Consider the following 22016-nt stretch of genomic DNA (forward strand, 5'->3'; position numbering starts at 1 on the left):
GAATGAGGGACAATGATTTTAGATTGGGGAAGAGTAAATTTAGGTCAGACATTAAGAGGAAGTTGTTTACCATGAGAGTAGTGGAACACTGGAATTGGTTGCCCAGGGAGGTAGTTGAGGCCCCATGCCTAGAGATATTCAAGGTCAGGCTCGACAGGGCTCTGGGCAGCCTGGTCTAATGGCAGATGTCCCTGCTGACTACAGGGGGAGTTTGGCTAGATGACCTTTGGAGGTCCCTTCCAACACAAGTGATTCTATGACTCTCTGATCCCACTCAGCATTCTGCTGCCTTACCTTAAAATCTGAGAATAATAAAGGTTTTCTACTAAAATTCCCCAAGTGACAAGAGTTTCTGTTCCTACTTAGATCTTGACTGTGCAGACCAATTAAGGTTAGTCTATACAGCATATTTGAATACCACTATGCACACTTCCAAACAACTGAAGGAAGCAGGCCAACACTGATAAATGTAACCCACATTATTGTGCTCAGTTTGGGGAATACATGAGTGTATTATGTGAGGGCAAGCCCATAAAAGCTAAGTCCCATCAGCATCTCCTCAGTCTGATAGTGTGGTGGTTCAGGCTGCGTGCCCCCCTGCTGCTGCCACGTGAGACACACCTGTGGTGTCCCGAGGGTCCAGCCCAGTGGGGTGGGCACAGGAAGCTGCATATTACATCCCATAATGGCCCTGCTCCCTTATAAAACCATCAGCAGGGTTCTGCACTTCCTCTTTCTTCCCTCACCACTCCCTATGGAGGTGGTCCCTATCTGGTAATGGAGGGGGAGTCATCTCGAGGCCTCTTGGGGCCTGGCTAGGCCCAAGGCCAGGAGGGAAAGGGGGGGAAGGGCAGACTCAGATCTGGCCTGCTGAGATTAGCCTAACAGTGGGTGGGGGGGGGTGGGGGGGGTGGGAGGGGTAAGAAAGAGCCCTGGGGGTTTTGGGTGTACCCTCAGGTGAGGAGAGGGAAGTGTTGGGATGGGTTTTTTGGGTATGCTTTTGGATCTCTTTTGTCACTGTGCTTGTGGTTCTCTGTAAAATATTCACTGCTTTTCCATTTAAACTTTCCACCACTTCTGCAATCCATTTGTCTGAGGTTTTCTTCTGCCCATGGTGGGGAGGGAAGGAAGGCTCAAGATCAAGAAGATCAAGATGATCAAGAATCAGATTCCACAAGGAATAGAAACTGGAGTATCTTTTGCCCAGTACCTTCAGGCTACTTCTGAACAAAGATCAGTATTCAGATCCGGATTTTTTGCTAGATTCAGTCTCATTCCAAAGTTCCTTTCCTTTTTGCATTTCCCCTTTGAAGTAAAATACTTCAGATTGCAGGTTTTAGGTATGCTGAAACACTTTCTGGAGACGACAGTTTTCTAGTAACAGAACCTTAGGACACCAGGTTCAAAATGTCTCTATACCCACTTGTCAGCCAATGTTGTCTTGAGCAAATCCCGAGCTTCTTGTTTCAGGCCACTTTTCATAGGACTATTCTGCTCTGTATCTGTTCACAAATGTCTGTGCATAGTGATCAATGCTATTCACAAGTAATTTAGGCTCTCCAGCCATTGAAAGCTCAGCTTTTAGTACAAAGGAAATTCAGGTAGGGGCTGTCAATTTTAAGGCATTTAAAACAATATTTTTGAGCTTGTTTTGTTTTATTTTGTTTGATTTCTTTTTAAGAATTGAAATTTCATATCTTAATGTTGGAGAAAACTGCTACTGCATTATGTATAACCTAAAGCAAGTTCTTGCCAATGATGAATCGGTAAAGGTAGATTTGTTTTATTTATTTGCTTATGGTGTCTGTATTGGAAAGTCTTAATAGTTATTATTTCAACACCAGTTTTTCCATAATCAGAACATATATTCTCTTTGTACTCTGGTTGTCCTTCTTTTATATATGAAGGACTTCTAGCTAGCTGTGAAAGACCTGGAACACTTGATAAGCATTTACAACAGGCCTCTCTGGAACTGTTTTTAAAAGGCCTTGGGAAACAGCATTCCTAGCTATGCTCAGGAAAACTAACATCACTATGATTGCTTGACAAATTGTTTAGTACTAAAAAAGCACTTACTTAAGGCCATAAAACATTTTTTTGAAAAGTTAGAAAGAACTGAGATGGACATGTATGAATTACACTGAATTGTGAATGCTAAGTTGCCCTTGGGCAGTTCTACCCCATGCAGCCAACACTTCTGTAGCTAATTAACTTTATAGAGGTAATCATTTCTACAAGGATAAATTGTTCTTGAACAGTTCCTCTGATACTGGATACGCAAGGCTTTTCCTGAGGCCCTAACACAAAGGTGTCCATTTGCAGTTATTAAGTTCTTCAATAAATAAATATTTATATAGTTGTAATGTAAAACACCTGTCTACCTACCTATCTATGCTTTTTATTTTTTAACTGGGAATTTATATCCAACAGTTCTCATTTTATTATGAAGTGTCTTAAATTAATTAGAAAATTCAAAGTTCTTCACAATTCCATTAAAGAACTTGGCAGTAATAATCCATTCACTGTATATACTAGTGATTATATTATTAGTAGTATTGTTGGTGTTATTATTATTATTATTATTATTATTATTATTATTACTACTACTATTATTATTATTATTATTATTAACAACTGCTTAGTCAGAGCCTGGTTTGATCTACCTCAATAGCTTGTCATGAGAAACCAACACCAGGTATTTGGTGAAGAGTGGAGAAAGGAAGATCAAAAAAGTTTGATTCCTTTTCTGTCTTCGAAGCTGAGGCAATCACAGCAGCAAAAATTCAGTGCCCTAATTGACTGACTGAAGAGCCATATTCCTTTCTCTTTATTCCTTATTTTGTCAATTCACTTTTTTCTTCTCTTTCCTTCTTCTTTCAAACAATTTACAATTATTTATTGCACAATGGAGCAGTTTCATCAGGAGGAAGAAAAAGTATTGTGGTAAAAGGATTATTGTCTGCTGAGGATGCTCTATGGCAGACATTTGAAGGAATAACATCCTTAGGAGGAGAGAGTGCTTAAGTCAGTCTTCCTGATATTGTTCTCCTGCTAGTGAGTGATCTAGCCATAGAGTGATTATACAAGAGGAAAATTCACATATGCAAAGGGGAAAGAGTGTCCAGGATACTGGCAATATGGCTGCTATGAGGAAATTTTTCAGACAAATCTATGGAAAGTACATCTTAAAAATAATGTCTATTTTTAATAATGTATTGTTTAGAATTAGCTATATACTGAGAGTTTTATTATTCTCTAGTCTGAGTCGCTAGTCTATGTCAATGGTTTTTAACAAAGGTAAATGTGTCAAACAGTAGTGTCCATGGTGGATAGGTAAAGTGACAATGGGATGAGAGATTCCTATTTTGCATCTCTAGACTTTGGCCATCACATTCTGATTTCATTCCCTTCTAAACATTTAAGTCCTTGTAATGGGTTGGGGCAAGCCCCCTCCCCACCACGCGCAGAAATAACGACTCAGACAAACGGATTGCAAAGGTGATGGAAAGTTTAAATAGAACAGTGAGTGCGTGCAGGAAAAAAAAAAAAACTAAAAATACAGTGACGAGAGAGAAAAGAACCCAAAACAGACCCAGAGAAACCCATCCCTACCTGGGGGTACACCCGAGACCCCCAGGGCTCCCTCTTCCCCCTCCCATTGCTAGGCTAGTCTCAGCTGGCCAGATCTGAGACTGCCCATCCCCCCGTGGCCTTGGGCCTAGCAAGGCCCAAGGCCAGGAGATCTCTCCCCCATGTTACCGACTGGCGGAGGAGGAAGAAAAGAGCCAGTGCCAGACCCCGCCGCGAAACTTATAGTGGTGCAAGGGATCATGGTAGGAAATAACCTAATTTCCTGTGTCCACCCACTGGGCTGGACTTCTGGACACAGGAAGCACCCCTGTAGCAGAAGGGCACCCAGCCCAAACTACGACAGGAGCCACCCCTTTATTTCAAACCATGATGCCTGCACCCAAACACATCATCAAATCAGAAAACTGATGACATGTTCGGCGAAATCCGTGTCTTCATCTGGGCGTCCACTCAGTCTCTCAGTCAGGCTCTAGTGTCTGTTCATTCCAGTTCTTCTTCCTTCATCCAATGGAACCTCCCGGCGATGCAGAACTCATTCTCCTGCGGTGCAAGTTCTCCATGGATCCGTTGGGCATCCTGGTCACCTGGAACAGCCTCACGACTTCTCAGCCAAGCCTCTACTTTTCACCCATGGTCACTCGGCGGCATATTCTCCACCCCTGGGGCAGGCCAGTCGAAACAATCCAACCCACGACTGCCTTTTTCAATCCATCCAGGGTGCCGCAACCAACCGCTTCCAACTGCGGTCCAACCACACGGATGCTTGTCCGAGGTACACCGCCCCCCCACTAGGCGTACCCGTACCAAGGCAAGACAGCATCCGGCTGCACACACCCCCCCCCCACCACCAGAAAGGGAGGGGCTGCACCACAGCTCACTGAGAAGAGGGAGGTGGAGCCAGGTGCTCGGCGCCAGTTTCGGAACTCGTCCGAAAAAGTCGGGGAAGAGACTAGGGCCGGGCCCGCCGCAGCCCGAGCGTACGGCCGGGTCCGCCGGCGCCGCTCGCCCGCAGCAGGGCTCCGCCCACCTCTGCCGCCGCGGCGCAGAATCAAAATCACCTCCACCCCTCGGACACTCAAACGGCTTCTCCAGCGAAAGCCATACGCGCGTTCTCAGAGCCCTTGAAAACGGCTTTCCAGCTGGAGTCCCCGTCGGCCCCCCGGGGCTTCGGGAGCTGGCTCGCCCGCTCGCAGCGGCTGGCTCTATCCCCGCAGCGAGAACGGACCTGACTCTGATCTGCTCGCCGCTGCCCCTCCCCCACTTTGCTTCCCGCCGCGGAGGAGGGGCAGGTTCCGCGTTCTCAAGCGGTACCCCGATGCCGATGGTCGAGAACCACCCCTGCCTGAAATAGCAGAGGGTCCGCGCCACCGGCAGCGCACCAGTCATCCCCCCACAATCCACAAGAACTCACACGGTCGCCCCGGCAACATCACTTGAGCCCCCAACTGCCAAACCCAAACCGACGCCCAGAACTGAATTTAAACTCTCCATCCTTTGCAATCGATCTGCAGAGTGGGCACAACAGCCAGCCCCACGTTGGTGCGCCAAAATGTAATGGGTTGGGGCAAGCCCCCTCCCCACCACGCGCAGAAATAACGACTCAGACAAACGGATTGCAAAGGTGATGGAAAGTTTAAATAGAACAGTGAGTGCGTGCAGGAAAAAAAAAAAAAACTAAAAATACAGTGACGAGAGAGAAAAGAACCCAAAACAGACCCAGAGAAACCCATCCCTACCTGGGGGTACACCCGAGACCCCCAGGGCTCCCTCTTCCCCCTCCCATTGCTAGGCTAGTCTCAGCTGGCCAGATCTGAGACTGCCCATCCCCCCGTGGCCTTGGGCCTAGCAAGGCCCAAGGCCAGGAGATCTCTCCCCCATGTTACCGACTGGCGGAGGAGGAAGAAAAGAGCCAGTGCCAGACCCCGCCGCGAAACTTATAGTGGTGCAAGGGATCATGGTAGGAAATAACCTAATTTCCTGTGTCCACCCACTGGGCTGGACTTCTGGACACAGGAAGCACCCCTGTAGCAGAAGGGCACCCAGCCCAAACTACGACAGTCCTCTACCTACATAACCATGCATGACTCCACATGATACTTCAAGGTAGAGCCAGGGAATGTCAAGCCAGTGTTACAGGCCAATGACATGTTAGAGATTAACAGTCATAGTGTGGTAGTTTTAGGCTGTACCTAGAAAAATTTCCACATATCTTGAACAGAAAGTAGTACAATGTAAATAAATTGCCATTGGATGTAAAAAGGAAAATACGGATAAGGTCTAAATAATCCCATTGGACAGATATCTAACAAAGTCAGTTTATATAAACTAACTTGCTCTCTTTTCGGCTTCCTTCTCTCTGCAGATACTAGTTTTGGTGCTTCTGCTAGTTTGCTGACCTTGAATGCATTCTTCTTGTAGTTAAGTACTAACAAACTACTCTTTGCTCCTTTCTTCTCTTGTCCCATGTACAGGGGGGGAGGGAAGGGAGCAGGGAGGGGGAAGCTGTCGATAACCCCCTGGTTTTGTCCAGGGGGTTCATGTGTTGTTTATAAATTGTACATATATATAAATATTGTATATTTTCTACATATTCATTGCATTTCATATTTTAGATTGTAGTTTTGCTTCTTAATACAACTTCATTTGCTTTCAACTGAGCTGGTCTGGCAATTGTATGTCGAGCGGTAATTTCAATCCACCACATATACTATCTACTGTATGCAATGAAAATGACAGAAATGTGATCCACCAGCCCAAAAAAATGCCTTAAAAAGATTCTGTCCTTCACTGAGGAAGGAAGTAGAAGAATTCATGAAAGGAATCTTCATAGAAAATACACAGCTATGAAACTAGTAACCTGCTGGAATCAGCCACCATACCAGTTTTGAAGAGGTGAGTTTATTGGTATCTCAGAGCATTCATCTTTTTCTCTCTTCTTTTATTGAAACATTCATTCATCTTCTCTGATTAGAAATTAATTTCTAGAGTCTCCTTGAAGCCGTCTCTTCTTTTCATTGATTATTAATTAATTTGTGAATTTTCAGGCAAATGGAAAAAAGTCTTTCTGCATAATGTCATTAATCTTAATAATATGATTTTCACTGACTGACTGAATTTCTTGAACAGTATTTTTCTGTGATTTGTAAACTCACATATGAGTCAATGGTTAGAAGCCATCAGTCCTGGGGCTTGCCATCATGTTTAATAAAACCTTAACAGTTTTGGTTGCTTCTATGTAAATAATGAAACCTATAAATTAATTTTAAAGGCATAAGGCTTTATAACTTGGCCCAAAAAATAGAAGCTGGCTAGTAAATATGATGTTTTTTTATTTCAATGTACTGAACAAACATCCTAATTTTTATAAAGCTAACTCTTGGTAAAGATCATTCTATTAATAAAGAAGGACAGACTTTTCTATATCATGTCTTCAGAATGCAGGTCCAGGAGGCAGAACTGGAAATGCACTAAGAAACATCAGTGAAAAGGGGTGGAAAGAACAAATTTCATAGCTATTACAGCAGGGCTACAATTTTTAAGTTAAGGTATTCTTCACCAGTAATTCTTTCTTGTAAATATCCCATTAAACCTGAGTATAATGATTTGTTTCCAGCCCACAGAACCAAAATGACTCCAGAGTTTTCTAACTTTAACCAGAAACAGCAGAATGAAGAGGGAAAATTGGCATGCAAGCAACCTCTATGTTTAGTGAAACACTGTTCTGTTTGTAAAGGATGTAAATTGATGATCTAATCTGATCTTCACTGTAAGTTAAGAGATCTTTGTTATCTTTACTATTGCCAGTGAAGAGATCTGGAAAAGGCTGAGTGGATATTGGTCTCTACAACTACCTGAAATGAAGTTGTAGTGAGGCGAGTGTTGGTCTCTTCTCCCAAGTAACAAGTGATAGGAAATGGCTTGAAATCGTGCCAGTGGATGTTTAGATTGGATATTAGTAAAATATTCTTTACAGAAAAAGTTGTCAGGCAGCGGAATAGGTTGCCCAGGGACACTAAAGGAGACACTTTCCCTGGAGGCATTCAAAAAACTTGTAGACATGGCACTTTGAGATGTGGTTTAGTGGTCACTGTAGCGTTGTGTTGACAGTTGACCTTGATGATTTTAGAGGCTTTTTCCAACCTTAATGATTCTATGATTCTACCTGTGGGATATTTCAGGTCTTCTTGAACAGCAGAGTCACTAAAATCCTGCTTTTGTCTCTATGGTACTTAAAGCCAAGTAATGAACTATCCAATAGTGCAGCACACTGCATAGTAGAATCTGGTTTCATACTTAGATTTTCATACACATAATCTTCTGAGTACATTGAAAAACACAAGACAAAGAATTGTCCCTGACTGACAAACAATTACAAAGAACAGCTAATTAGGATTTTTATTTTTTTTTGTGATATTACAAAGAGCTGTTCTGTCAGTATATTTCTGTGGTCTGCCATCTCCATTGAGAATTTGTGCATGTGACTTGTCTTTATGAACTCATCTCATTTACAGATGAGCCTGAGAGTGCTCGTGTGAGCCCTAAAACTAGCCTTGTTTTCAGACTTGTGAATGCTACACACCCTGTGGAAGCCACAGAATTGTTATTAATTGAGAGGATGAAAGAGGGAGAATCATTGTAAAACATTTCTTACACACTCTATTAATAATAGATAATAGTTTCTAATTTATTTTTAATTGAAATTTTTAAAAGAAGCTTATCACTACATGTTGAATTCTGTAGTCATTATAGTACTGATGCTGTGTCCTCACAATGCATACACAAAATCTAATTGAAAAAGGTAACAGTGGAAGAAGGGAATAAAAGGAAAAGGAAGAGAATAAAAGGAAAAGGAAGAGAATAAAAGGAAAAGGAAGAGAATAAAAGGAAAAGGAAGAGAATAAAAGGAAAAGGAAGGGAATAAAAGGAAAAGGAAGGGAATAAAGTAACTTTAAAAATTAAGTATTAAAGTCCTCCTCTTATAGTGCATTTGCAAGAGAACACATCTTCTGGTACTTCTTACTGTGGAATGGTGCTTTAGAGAGTCTTAAGCAACATAGGTAGAGACACCTTCAGTGATTTGATTTACACGAGGATATCACTAGTTCAAAATGCTGAAGGGTCATCCAGTTCCATTTTTCTGTGCATTGACACTAGGAATGTACATTTCACAAGCCATCTGCCCTCTGTAATAGAAGACTGCTTAATTTGACAGAATAGAGTCAAGTGATGACACCATGTTGTTTGATTACATCCCATAATAAAATAATTCATTAGCAAGAAACTTACTCTGCCAGTAGTCCTTTTTATGTTCAAAATGCCAATGGTTGTAAACAAACTACCGTCATTTGTATATAACAGTAACTTTACATTAGAAATAAAATTTTGTGACTTGGTAGCACTTTATATTTTCCAATAGGGAAGTATCTCTTACATCCTCTCCAGAGGTGAAAAAGTGGATTAGATAAAGGCATATAATACAATGTAAAGGAATCCCCATTTATGTTTTATTTAAAGCTGAGGAAATCTTTTGTGTTAATAACATTTCTTGGTGACATATCATACATGCTAGTTTACAAACAATTTTCTCCTGTGGAATTTCCTCAGTAGAAACACAGTCTGATATTATCCCCAGCAGTGGTCCCCTGAAGAAATAAATGTTTAGGGAATGTGATAAATCAGTTCAAGTTCTAACCATATTACTTCCCTGAATAATATCAGAGGATTTACAAATGGCTTAGGTTTTCTGATCTTGGGTGCTGCGGAACAGGGAAGCAATGTTCAGAATTGCCTCAGGGAATTATACTTACTTTCAATAAAACACAGAAGCCATCATTGAAGTGAGGTGGATTTCTGTTGGCTAAATCCAAGAATGCCATCCTAATATCTCTCTGCTCAGCAAAGTGTTGTTTTCCCTTTTCTGCCTTAGCTTAGAAATGAGACTATTCATGCAGGAAACAGTAGATCCCAGATACAAAGACTCCTGACTAATAGGGCTTACATAATGCCTTAAGACCCCCATTTCAGAATTTAGTTCCCCTAAGGAGCTTATTATTCCTGCACAGCCACGTCTGGGACTCTTCATCTCAACTCAGGGGCACAGGGACCTCTGTTAGCTCAGCCTGGGGCCAGCAGTCCCTCCCTCAGTGATGTAGGTGTAACTGGCTCCAGCTCCCTGAACAGACTTTTGTAAGTAGCGCATCTCCTGTACATACCCTGGTACATGCGCCATAGCCTGATCTGCCCTGCCCAGGCCTTTGTCCTGGATAGACCTTGGACTTACATTACTGATCTCCAGCTTAGTCAGCATCTTCTTTGCTCCTGATTGTGTCACAGCTCAACCTGCTGTGTCTAGACCCTGTGGGGATGCACTTGTCACTGAGGGCATGGCTAGTTCTGGGATTTTGCTAAACCATTTGTGAGCTCTCTGGCTTCTCTGTACTGTGATGGAATGAAACCTAAATGTTACTCTGTGGCTTGTCCCCCAAGTGCCACATGCTGAGTTTCCTTGTATGCATTTATGCACCTGCAATGCCAAATGCTGAAGATGAGTGCTGTCTGCACAAATGAATATGTTTCATCAGACTAGAGAACCTACAGGTGAGGAGATATCTGAGATTTAGTCTTTGCTCTCAAGTAATTTTTTGTGTTTTACATCAATGACCACGAATAAAATTGACTTTTATGAATTGCCTGGTATTGGCAGTTTTCATTTATAATAATAAAAATTCTTGTAGAAAAAAAAATGTCAGCCCCTTTGTGCTCAAACTTTCACTGCCCCTCTAGGTGCTAAGGTTGATGAAGTTAATCTTACTTAAGAAAAATGACAAGAAAGAATAAGAAGAAAATTCAGGGATGAGCCATCAGCATCTATTATTCTTCACCCCAAGATACATGATGTTGATGGCACAGATTCCTTTCACTTACTCAGTAATGGATCTGCTTTGAGTTATTGTCATGTGTTCTTAAAAAGCCTGTTTAGCCTTTCTTTCCATTTTGGCCCACAGGTTTTTTTACACTGTGATTCCTCATTTTTGTTAGATCTATAACATATATGATTAGACCATACAACTACAGAAGAGGCATTAAGGTATAGCAAAATAAGTCACCATAGTAAAACCCCCAGGAAAGAATCCTCGTGAGCCTTGTCTTAGATCTTCTAGTTTTTCAGTCACATGTGAAACTGTCCCATGGCTGCACATGGCAATTATCAGTAAGCTCCAAGGCCAAGCCTGAGTTAAAACATTAAGAAGCCAGTAGACTGCTGCTAACCGTGTTTTACTGAGTTAAGTAGCCTTTTGGTTAAAAGGATCATTTTTAAACTCCATTTGTGTTTGCTTGTTATATACATCACAATGCAAAGGAGCCTAACAGAGTTTTGCATAGCAGAAGTTCAGGGCCTGAATATTTGGTATACAGCACTCACGTTCCTTTTTGTGTCTAACTTTTTTTTCAAGGGTGTCGTAGGGTTGAGGGAAAGGCTGGGTCCTTCCCCCACCGTGAGTAGAGGGAAGAAAGTTGAAAGGAAAAAAAAAATGCACAGCTGGATTGGCAAAGGAGTGGGTGCTGTATATTTGCAAAGCAGTTAAGGAAATGCAGGTTTATGTACAGAATTTACAGTATTTACAATATATACAGAAATATACAACAAAGTTACACAGAAATGAGGGTTCCCTCCTCTGCTGAGGGAGGTTCCCCACCCCTGCTTCCCCTTCTCTCCCCCTTTCCCCAAAAGAGGGTTAGAAAGAGAGAAAAAGAGAAACTGTTAATTAAAAAGCAGTTCTGTGTTAGAATGTTAGAAGAGGCCTTAATTTATCGGTCAGTCTGGCCGAAAGCCCAGAAAGCTGCTGTGAGCTGCAAAGGGGAAGAAGCAAAGTGCCGGAATGCCCAGGATTCTGTGCTGTATTTCCAGTTCAAAAGGTGCTTCCCCCCAATCTACCAATGAAATTAGTTTAGATCCGTCTTTCGTTTACAAACATCCGACCACAATGTCCCCTTCCTTAAAGGGACAGCCTCAAACGGTCACAAAGGGCTTTAAAAGTCTATGACTTTACTCATAGCTATATGTAAGTATATAATTTATACATGGAAGAAGGCACAGCTGATGTCACACCTGATGGTTTTTTTCCTCAGTTTTCTGGTTTGTATTGTTTTTTGTTGCTGTTTGGGGTTTCTGTTTTGTTGTTGGTTTTTACAACACAAAGTACTGGATGAAAAAAGTTACCAAGAAAAGCATTAGTACACAAGGCCAAGTTTAATTGTAAGATTTCATTGAAACAAGTGGTCAAATAGTGAACTGAGCATTGTCTGGTTTTAGATTGTATAGTTACATAGTCCAACAATTGTAAAATATTTTATCTTTAACACACTATAGGGCAAATTATAGTTGATGCAATAATATTCTCCCATGTCAACATATACCTATCACCTATTTATAGATCAACATTTTCAGCACTGTGACTTCAAAGACTTGTATTTTGCTACTATGTTTGCAGCAGCTGAATAGGTTTAAACAAACAAACAAACCAGAAACAAACCCCTCAACTAAGTTCTCTCAGTATTATTTTTCAGTGTATATAATGTATGTGTTCTTTGGAGAGGCAATAAGTAGCCATGGGTGTGGTAGAAATGAACTATGCACTTAAAATATGTATGCTATAGTACAGTCTCTTTATCTGAAGTGTGACATGTACCAAGAAATCTGAAAAAGGCCTACTTAAAATCCAGCGTATTTCATCACTCAGGTTTTTTTTTAAGGTTAGCTAAAGTCTGAGATTTGTGAATTCCACTCTATTAAAACTCTTTAGTAATTTCCACTGATATAATACTAATATTATGGGTACAGTCCCGAATCAATACCAAAAATAACAACTAACACCATCCCCCATCCCTGATCATGGGCTATGAACCCTTGCATCAAAACTATGTAAAAACTCTTTGGCATTAAAAACTGGAGCTGTACAGTTTATGAATTCTTCTACAGTTCTTCCCATCACTTTCAGTACAATAACATAACATTTTTATAACAGAATAGAAGCTTTTGTTGCAAAAGAGGGCAGTAAAACAGCCCAAGCAAAACCAGATGATTGAATGGTAGAACAAACCTCTTGGAGTTAAAGGTGTAATAGTAAAACTTTCATTTCAATGCAACAACAAGTGAGAATATATTTATCTAATTAATTTACAATAATAATAAACAAAACACTATCTACATTTAAATAATTGAAACATATAAATGGTGGGGTTTTTTTTGCTCTTCATAGCTGAAAGCTACACATGGGCAGTTGTCATCCCTTCATAAACAGGAGAACCTCACCGTAATATTTGGAGTCTTCTTGGTACAATTATAAAATAAATGTGGACAAACAGAAAATAAATGTTCCCTCATTTTCATAAAATGCTTTTTAGCAGCTATACTTTTATACCATCACATTCATTATTTTTTTTTATCTGAAATTTTCATTGTAAATGTGATTTCTCTCATGGAAGACATTGCTGGAGATAAAACCATCAAAAACTCAAAACAAAATCATTTATTCAGAGCTCTTTATTCTAAGACGGATTATGAGTCAAAAGTGTTATTCTAGGTAAAGATGTTGCAGCTGATGAGTTTAATCAGTGCTCTTAGGTGATAGTAATATACCATTGGAGACTAAGAATTCTGTAGAACAGTAGCAACAGAAGGTGGCTCAGTGGTTGTATTTGCACAGGTGGCTTTAAAATATGCTCTGTGTCAGCCACCTAAAACCTCAACCTGCTTTTATTGAAGCTAATGGCAAAATTCCCATTGAATTCAGTGGGGGCAAGAACAAAGGTCTTAATATGCATTCAGAGTAATTAGTCTGCTCTTCAGTTCTCATGTAATATACATACACAGTCTATGGCTAGAAAATGTTATATAATTAGTGTTTAGGAAAACAGTTGCAAAAGTAGATCTTAATTGAATATATGATAATTTGGAATCTATTGATAGGCTTTGCTTTTCTTGGAGCATTTATGTTTCAGAAATTATGAGAGTCATGTTAGTTTAGAAAGTGTTTTTGCTATTGTAAACGTTATGAAAACATATTTTTAGTTGAAAAATCCAATAAAATACATCTGGAGCGTCTCAGTTAAAAGAGAAGACATACAACTCGAGATACATTTAAGGATGTTGTTAGATCATGTAGGAGAAAAAATAGAGGTAAAATCCCAGTTAGAACTTCAGCTGGCCACTTCTGTGAAAGATAATAAAAAGCATTTTTACAAATATATTAATGCTAAAAAGAGGGGCAAGAAGAACCTTCACTCTTTATTGGACCTGGAGGGGAATATTGTAACTAAAGATGAGGAAAAGGCTGAGGTACTAAATACCATTTTCAACGGTAAGGCAGGTGGACTTCAGGATAACTGGCCCCCTGAACTGGTAGATGGGGTCAGGGAGCAGTACAATCCCCCTGAAATTCATGAGGAAGTAATAGGGATTTGCTGAGCCACTTGGATCCCCACAAGTCCATGGGACCGGATGGGATCCATCCTAGGGTGCTGAGAGAGCTGGCAGATGAGCTGGCCAAGCCACTCTCCATCATTTTCTAACAGTTCTGGCTCACTGGAGAGGTCCCAGATGACTGGAAACTGGCCAATGTGATGCCCATCCACAAGAAGAGACGGATGGAGGAACCTGCAAACTACAGGCCTGTCAGCCTGACCTCAGTACCAGGCAAGATTATGGAGCAGATTATCTTGGCAGCAATCACACAGCATTTACAGGATGGCCAAGGGCTCAGGTCCAGCCAACATGGATTCAGGAAGGGCAGGTCCTGCCTCTCCAACCTGATCTCCTTCTATGATCAGGTGACCCGCCTGGTAGATGTGGGGAAGCCTGTGGATGTAGTCTACCTGGACTTCAGCAAGGCCTTTGACACCGTTCCTCCACAGCAAACTGCTGTCTAAGCTGTCAGCTCGTGGCTTGGTCAGCAGCATTCCGTGCTGGGTTAGGAACTGGCTGGAGGGCCGAGCCCAGAGAGTGGTGGTGAATGGTGCCTCATCCAGCTGGTGGCCAGTCACTAGTGGTGTCCCCCAGGCATCAGTGCTGGCCCCCATCCTGTTCAATATCTTTATTGATGAGCTGGATGAGGGGATTCAGTCCACCATTAGTAAATTTACAGACGACACCAAGTTGAGAGCAGGTGTTGGGTGGTTAGAGGGTTGAAAAGTCCTGCAGAGGGACCTTGACAGGCTGAACAGATGGGCAGAGTCCAACATGATGGCATTTAACAATTCTAAGTGCCAGGTGCTGCACTTTGGTCACAACAACCCCATGCAGTGCTACAGGGTAGGGTCAGAGTGGCTGAAGAGCAGCCAGGCAGAAAGGGACTTGGGGCTACTGGTTGAAAGCAGCTGAACATGAGCCTGCAGTGTGCCCAAGTGACCAAGAAGGCCAATGGAATCCTGGCCTGCATCACAAATTGTGTGGCCATCAGAAGCAGGGAAGTCATTGTGCCCCTGTACTCAGTACTACTTAGGCCACACCTTGAGTACTGTGTCTGGTTCTGGACTCATCAATTTAAGAAGGACATTGAGATACTTGAACATGTCCAGAGAAGGACAACAGAGCTGGTGAGAGGTTTCAACCACAAGCTGAGGACAGGCTGAGGAAGCTGGGGTTGCTTAGCCTGGAGAAGAAGAGGCTCAGGGGAGACCTTCTTGCTCTCTACAACTACCTGAAGGGAGGTTATAGCCAGGTGTGGGTTGGTCTCTTCTCCCAGGCAACCAGCACCAGAACAAGAGGACACAGTCTCAAGCTGCACCAGGAGAAGTTTAGGCTCAAGAGGAGGAGAAAATTCTTCCCAGAAAGAGTTATTGGCCATTGGAATGTGCTGCCCAAGGAGGTGGTGGAGTCACCATCCCTGGAAGTGTTCAAAAAAGGATTGGATGTGGCACTTGAAGCCATGGTTTAGTTAGTCATGAGGTGTTGGGTGATGGGTTGGACTTGGTGAACTCTGAGGTCTTTTCCAACCTTTCTGAGTCTTTGATTCTATGATTCTATGTTTTGCATGCTTTTTACACATATCAACAGTGATGAATTATGTGTGTGATGAACCAGTCACATGTAACAGGAGATCTGATTCTCTGTGCAATCATTACACTATACCAATATCCTAATAAATTTTCTTGCTTTTTAACAAACACTGAACATCAGAGTGCAACAACACTATTAATGAGTTAGCCACATAATAGTAAGGATCTAATGACATGCTTCAAATTATCTCACCTAGCCTGAATCTGACTGCAGCTTTCCTCTAGGTACCATGCCATATCTGGCTGTGTCACACTATCTCAGTTTGTAAGTTGTCCCAAGTCACATTGGTTTTCTTTAGGCAACAGTATAGAGCTCTTAATGTTTACTTTACAGATCAGAATTGTTCTCTAGGCTCCATTGACTGCATTGCCTACATGCAGACATCAACACTTGAGTCTACTGAAAACCATGTCCATGTCTAGTCAATCGAATTGCTCTTTTATATCCCCTAACTCTTGCTTTGATAGCCATTGACTATAATAGGTACTTTTACGTCTACATTCAGATAGCTCAATATCTTGAATTGTCTCTCATCTCTGTTGTCTGGTACTGAGTGGTTCAGAATCTACATGGGAAAAGTTTTTGATATCTGATGGATATTAAACATAACAGAGAAAATTTGATATTGAGATCCAGTTATTAAAAACTGGAAAGAACTATGTACTGAAAATAATTTTGCATTTTTAACACTAAAAGCAACTAATCATTGGAAGAGCTTATTTTGGGAGGTCTTTAAATGAGAACCAAATGTCTTTGTTGAAGGAAATATATTCATATTTTAAATCTTTCCTCTTTAAGTCTTTTGCTTAGAGTAGCTTTTTCACTGTGCTCTTTCTTCCTTCAAGTTAATTAAAGACCTAAAGCTTTTTGTTGTTGCTACTTTGATGAGGATGCAGAAAACCTTTTGCTTCTGTAACTAAATGGAAGGGAAAATAGTCTTGTCAAGCTGGATAATGGCTTTGCATTTTGATCAAATATATTCCTTATTAGATTTTTGAGACAAAAGACTGCAGTTTAATATCTATCTAATGATTATTCTTATGTCAGTCTGAGCAATGATAATTACACTGTGATTAACATTGTGATTGAGATCTTCATCGATTTCCTCAGATGTTTTTGATGAGTTTTCTTTCTGAAGTGCTGATACAAAGTACTGGTACAGATTTAGCATATCTTTAAAATCTTATGCTTTATGATTAAATGCCAGAATTTTTATCCAGCAATATATAATGTGAACAAGAATATTCTGTCCCTAGTTGACATTTCTAAATGTTTGTCTTTTCTTTGGACTGGTCTAATACTCTGCATACATTAGCCTGGAGTCTTAATAGTGCTCATGTATTGTGTCTGAACAATTCCTAGGTGTACTCAAGCTCCATAAGCAGATTTCTTAGGAAACATTATGTTCACTGCAATAGAGTCAGTGAACAGAAGGTCCTGAAAAATATGTGTCGAAGTAGTCTATCAGGCTGTATTCAAGCATAAGTCTGAAAATATTCTTAACTATTTAAAGCAAGACATTGGTGGACATCCTACACTGATGAAAAAAATTCAAGCTAGCCAACCTTTGGCCTGAAAAAGCATCTCTAAATGCTTCCAAGTGGTTATTGCATACCTGCCCAGAATGATCTGTATGATCTGCCTCCTGCTGACTGCCTGTCTGCCCCTGGAGCCTATACAGAGCAATAACCTTCAGGGGAGCATTTTCTGCATCAATTTAAAATGATGAGACCATTGGGTCTATCACATTTCAAGATAATCTGGTTGGAGATGGAAGAAGAGATCAGGATGGACCATTTATTTTTCCTGTGAATGCTTTATTACTATGCAGAGAAGAGTCGAGGTCTGGGGTGTAGGAAGGAAAATAATGAGGGCACATACTCAACTGTAGTGTGGTGAGTCCTAGATTCTCATTTCTACTTCAGGAAGGATTATATGTTTTATAAAAGGTGACCAGATAAAAAAGCAGGAAAGCAAACAAACAAATAATGACAACAAAACCACAAACAAACAAAAAATCCCAACCCAAAACAGAGGCAGACACTTAAAGCCATATATATACAACTTAATTATTACAGAACCATGATCTTACCTACCATATTTCTTTGTGCCATAATGAGTTTGTATAATTTTTGCATAGACATGCAATCTGAAGAAAATGGAGTACCTCTTTGATTCCTCTACTCTACTCTGAAAGGTCCATTGAACAAAAACTATAGTTACCCCAAAGAAATTTAAAACCATAACTTTTAATCTTCTTGGATAGTGGGATGAATTTGGCTTTCAAATACAACTACAGGTGGAAAATTGCATGGCTTTTGGGATGGTTTGACATCAGTTTATGTTAATATAAAATTTTATGGCAACCATTCTGTGCATCAAAATGCCTTTATGAAATTAACATGATCTGCAGAAAAATGTATTTATTCTTACAGACTTATAATATATTTTTTAATTATTTTTTTTTAATTTCTGTAGGTATTGAGGCAACAAAGATTTACCTAATAGCTTAATTCTCCTCTTTCAACTTTCTATGTGTCTTTCAAGACCTGTGGTTTGATTGAGCAATAAGAAAATGTTCCAGTAGTCTCTTTATTTGCTGAAACAATTGATCAGCAAGTTGAAAAGCTAGGGCTCCATGTTCATTCATTCCAGCATTTCGTGAATGGACTTTATCTCCCTTAGTTTGGAGTTAGTAAAAGTGTATTCAAGATATACGGTGAGTAGTATTCACAGCTGTTTTACAATCAAATTCGAAAAGCTTTCCCAGCTTCCTTGTTTTCAAACTGTAACTCACATTTGACTTTAATTGCTCTAAATACAATAATTTCATAGATTGTGATATCAAGTAAATCATGCTTCATGAAGATAAAACTGAAATATGGCTTTATCAATATATAACAATAATTTTTGATTAAATAAAATAAAATACAATGTAATAGGAAAAGCAGCACTGTAAAAGAAGAGGTCAACAGAGACCACTTATGAGATTTCTTTGTTTTCAACTATTTTGTGAAGTCTTTAGAGATCTCTGCTTTTCTCTTAAATAATTTTTGTGAACTTTCTTTTAGATATGTAATGAAAGTTTTGGCAGGCAATATGTAAGGGACATTTTTTATGTTGTTTCTAACTGAAAAAAAAGCTTAATAAAAGAAAGGGAGAAAGATATTTTTTCCCACTTCTCATGGAAAAGAGCCATAGACTATGTTCTCCAAATATTTACTTCTTCATAATTCCCACTTGCCACTAACATCTATATTAAAAGACTGCTGCAACTTTCTCTTTTCAAGGTCACTTGTGCACTGTGATACTAGACTTAAAAATCAGGCAATCTTCTGAGATCTTCTCTCAGGTCAGCTCTTGTACTGCTTCATGTGCTTGAACAATTGCCTTAACCACTGCAGCAGTAAGTCATCTCCCATTGCACATCTTGTTGCCACTGAAATTTTTGCCAGTGAATCTTGTAGCTGCTCAGTGTGAAGAAGGAAGAATGAATGAGAACTGGTCAGGACTGGTCTAATTTGGGGGAGAACAAAAGAGAAGTTTGAATCCACAAATTAAAAAGAAAAAAAAAAAAAGGCAAAAAAAGTACCACAGCCCAACCACAGCCTGCACATGATGAGCAGAGTCAGAGTATCACAGTATCACTAAGGTTGGATGAGACCCCAAATATCATTGAGTCCAGCCTGTCACCACAGACCTCATGACTAGACCATGGCACCAAGTGCCACGTCCAATCTCCTCTTGAACACCTCTAGGGCAGCCCATTTCAATGACGAATGACTCGCTCGGTGAAGAACTTTCTCCTCACCTGGAGCCTAAACTTCCCTTGACGCAGCTTGGGACTGTGTCCCCTTGTTCTGGTGCTGGTTTCCTGGGAGAAGAGACCAACCCCTTCCTGGCTACAGCCACCTTTCAGGTAGTTGCAGAGAGCAATGAGGTCTCCCCTGAGCCTCCTCTTTTCCAGGCTAAACAATCCCAGCTCCCTCAGCCTCTCCTCATAGGGCTTGTGCTCAAGCTCTCTCACCAGCCTTGTTGCCCTTCTCTGGACATGTTCAAGTGTCTCAATGTCCTTCCTAAACTGAGGAGCCCAGAACTGGACACTGAGTCAGCTGCCCTCAAAGAGGATTCAGCCAGCAGAGAGAGGACAGAAGTAACCATGGAATTTCTTTTCCTATGGTGGTCAAAACAAAGCTGTTGGACACTGCCTTTGTGGGGAAGATTAAATTTCCAAGAAGTTTTTGGCCTGACAAGCTTTTTGACTGGGAATGTCACAATTATGAGTGTGTGTATGTGTGTGTGTGTGTGTTTTGCCTGTGAATTCCATGCATTTCTGCCCTCTAATTTCATCAGTAACATTGAAGAAATAATAAATTGAAGATGTATCTAATTAGTTACTCCTTTGAGTAACAAAAGCTCGCTGGAACAGGTGTGGTTTCCTACTATGTATGCATGTGGTATCATGCTCATCATGCTGGAAGCCTCTAATCACTCCTGTTTTACAATTAATGAGCAAGGCTCAAATGAGAGGTGAATCCAGACAAAAATCATTTATCCTTTTCCTAAACCTGAATTTAATGGATCTTAATCTGATCTCATTCACAAAAGCATACATCACTTGGTAGAGGTAGATGAACTGAATATTACCACATTGTCACGAATCTGTGTTATAAAAGACATTCCAGTCTTAAAATGATAGATGTATTATGTATGGGCAGTAAAATCCTAATTCCAATCCCATTGTAAATTCCTTACTTGAAAAAGTGTGTGGGATGGGAAATCCATTGTTAACCTGCTAAATCTACTGTTCATTCACTCTTGCTTGGCTCATAAATCTTTCCACTTCTTGTTATTTTTGATTTTTCATGACATTTATGTAAGAAAGATCTTTCTACATTTAATTCATCAACTGATTTATGATTTATGTATTGTAAAATGAATAATAATTAAAAATGAGACTTTTTTTAATAAACTTTTGTCTTTAAACTATTTTTAGTATTTTTTATTTAAGAAAGTTGAACTTAATCATAAACATTATTTACTTATACATTATTCGCTTATGACCACATCAGTCAGAAAGAAAGCTTTTGAAATCTTCATTGAAAAAGCACCAATCTGTTTCTCATCTTTGGTTTCTATATATATCTGTATCCTCTTCCAATTAGGAAAATATATACTTTATATTATACTAAGAAATTCCGCAGCTTCAGAATTATTTTATCTATCCAGTTTTATAATGAAATACGAACAGATTCACAGAGTGGAAAGTACCCTCAAAAGTCATCTTGTCCAGATGCCCTACAGTGAGCAGCAACACCTGCAACTAGATGTCGGAGCGTGTGGGGGGTTGTGTGTAGCTCCCTGGCTTGGGGTAAAGCTCACTGGCTTCTCCTTGATGATGCTATTTGCTGTGCTGCTTCTGCAAATGGGCTAGGGTAATTATGCATTATGTTGTCTCATTTATATTAAACTCTTTTTATCCCAACTCTTTATCTGAACTCTTGGGTTCAGGGTTGTTTTTTGTGTGTGTGTTTAACTTTCCCTCACTTCTGTGTTGTAGGGAAAGGGTTGTGTTAAACTAGCATAGAAGGACAAAACCCAAAAATGTTCCTGGCTTCAGGCTAAGGTTTTTGTAATTAACACGAGTGAAATAGATCAAACTAAGGAGCAGTTACTCACTTTATATTGTACAGATAAAGGTGAAATGCAGAAGTAATGCAGGGAGCTTTTCCCACAATTTTGTACAAAACTACAAAGTTCCACAACTCTTCATAGTGACTAATTTCCAAAGGGTGCCTTTAAGTTATTACAATCTTCATTTTGCTAGTGTTTCAGAACAGTTTGGTTTTGACTCGCAGCAATATGTGCTCTCTCTTGCCCAGGCATTCAATTTCTCCTCAAATTAATTTAAGTTTTCCCTTGCAATTTATTTTTTTTTTTTTTTTTATTTTTCATTGTCAGTGTAACTTCTGGCTCTGCCCTCAATTTTACTATAAGAATTAGTCTCTTGGTACCATTTAAAATCTTATTAGGAATTTTAGGAAAGGATACTGGAGTAATCTAATGATCATTATTTTTTCCATTGTGAGCTTGAATAATCATGTTACATTTGTAATGCAGTCTGATAACAGTGCTATATCCTACAGGAATATGAGGTGTATAAGCTAGAAACATAACATGTGAATTCATTAGGAGTCTCTAAATAAATATGGGATCTGAATAAATATATTTGGAAGCTCTGCTTTGTAGGCAGGAGAGTTAATATTCATATATTTGTATTTCATGAACATTAGAAATTAATATTTTCTTCCTTTCTTTTTTTTTTTTTTTTACATTACCTTTGTATTTATTTAATTTAATTAATAAT

Source organism: Melanerpes formicivorus, unplaced genomic scaffold (assembly GCF_026170545.1).
Source record: "Melanerpes formicivorus ecotype bairdi unplaced genomic scaffold, bMelFor1.0.p_v2 SCAF_3, whole genome shotgun sequence".
Taxonomy (NCBI): Eukaryota; Metazoa; Chordata; class Aves; order Piciformes; family Picidae; genus Melanerpes; species Melanerpes formicivorus.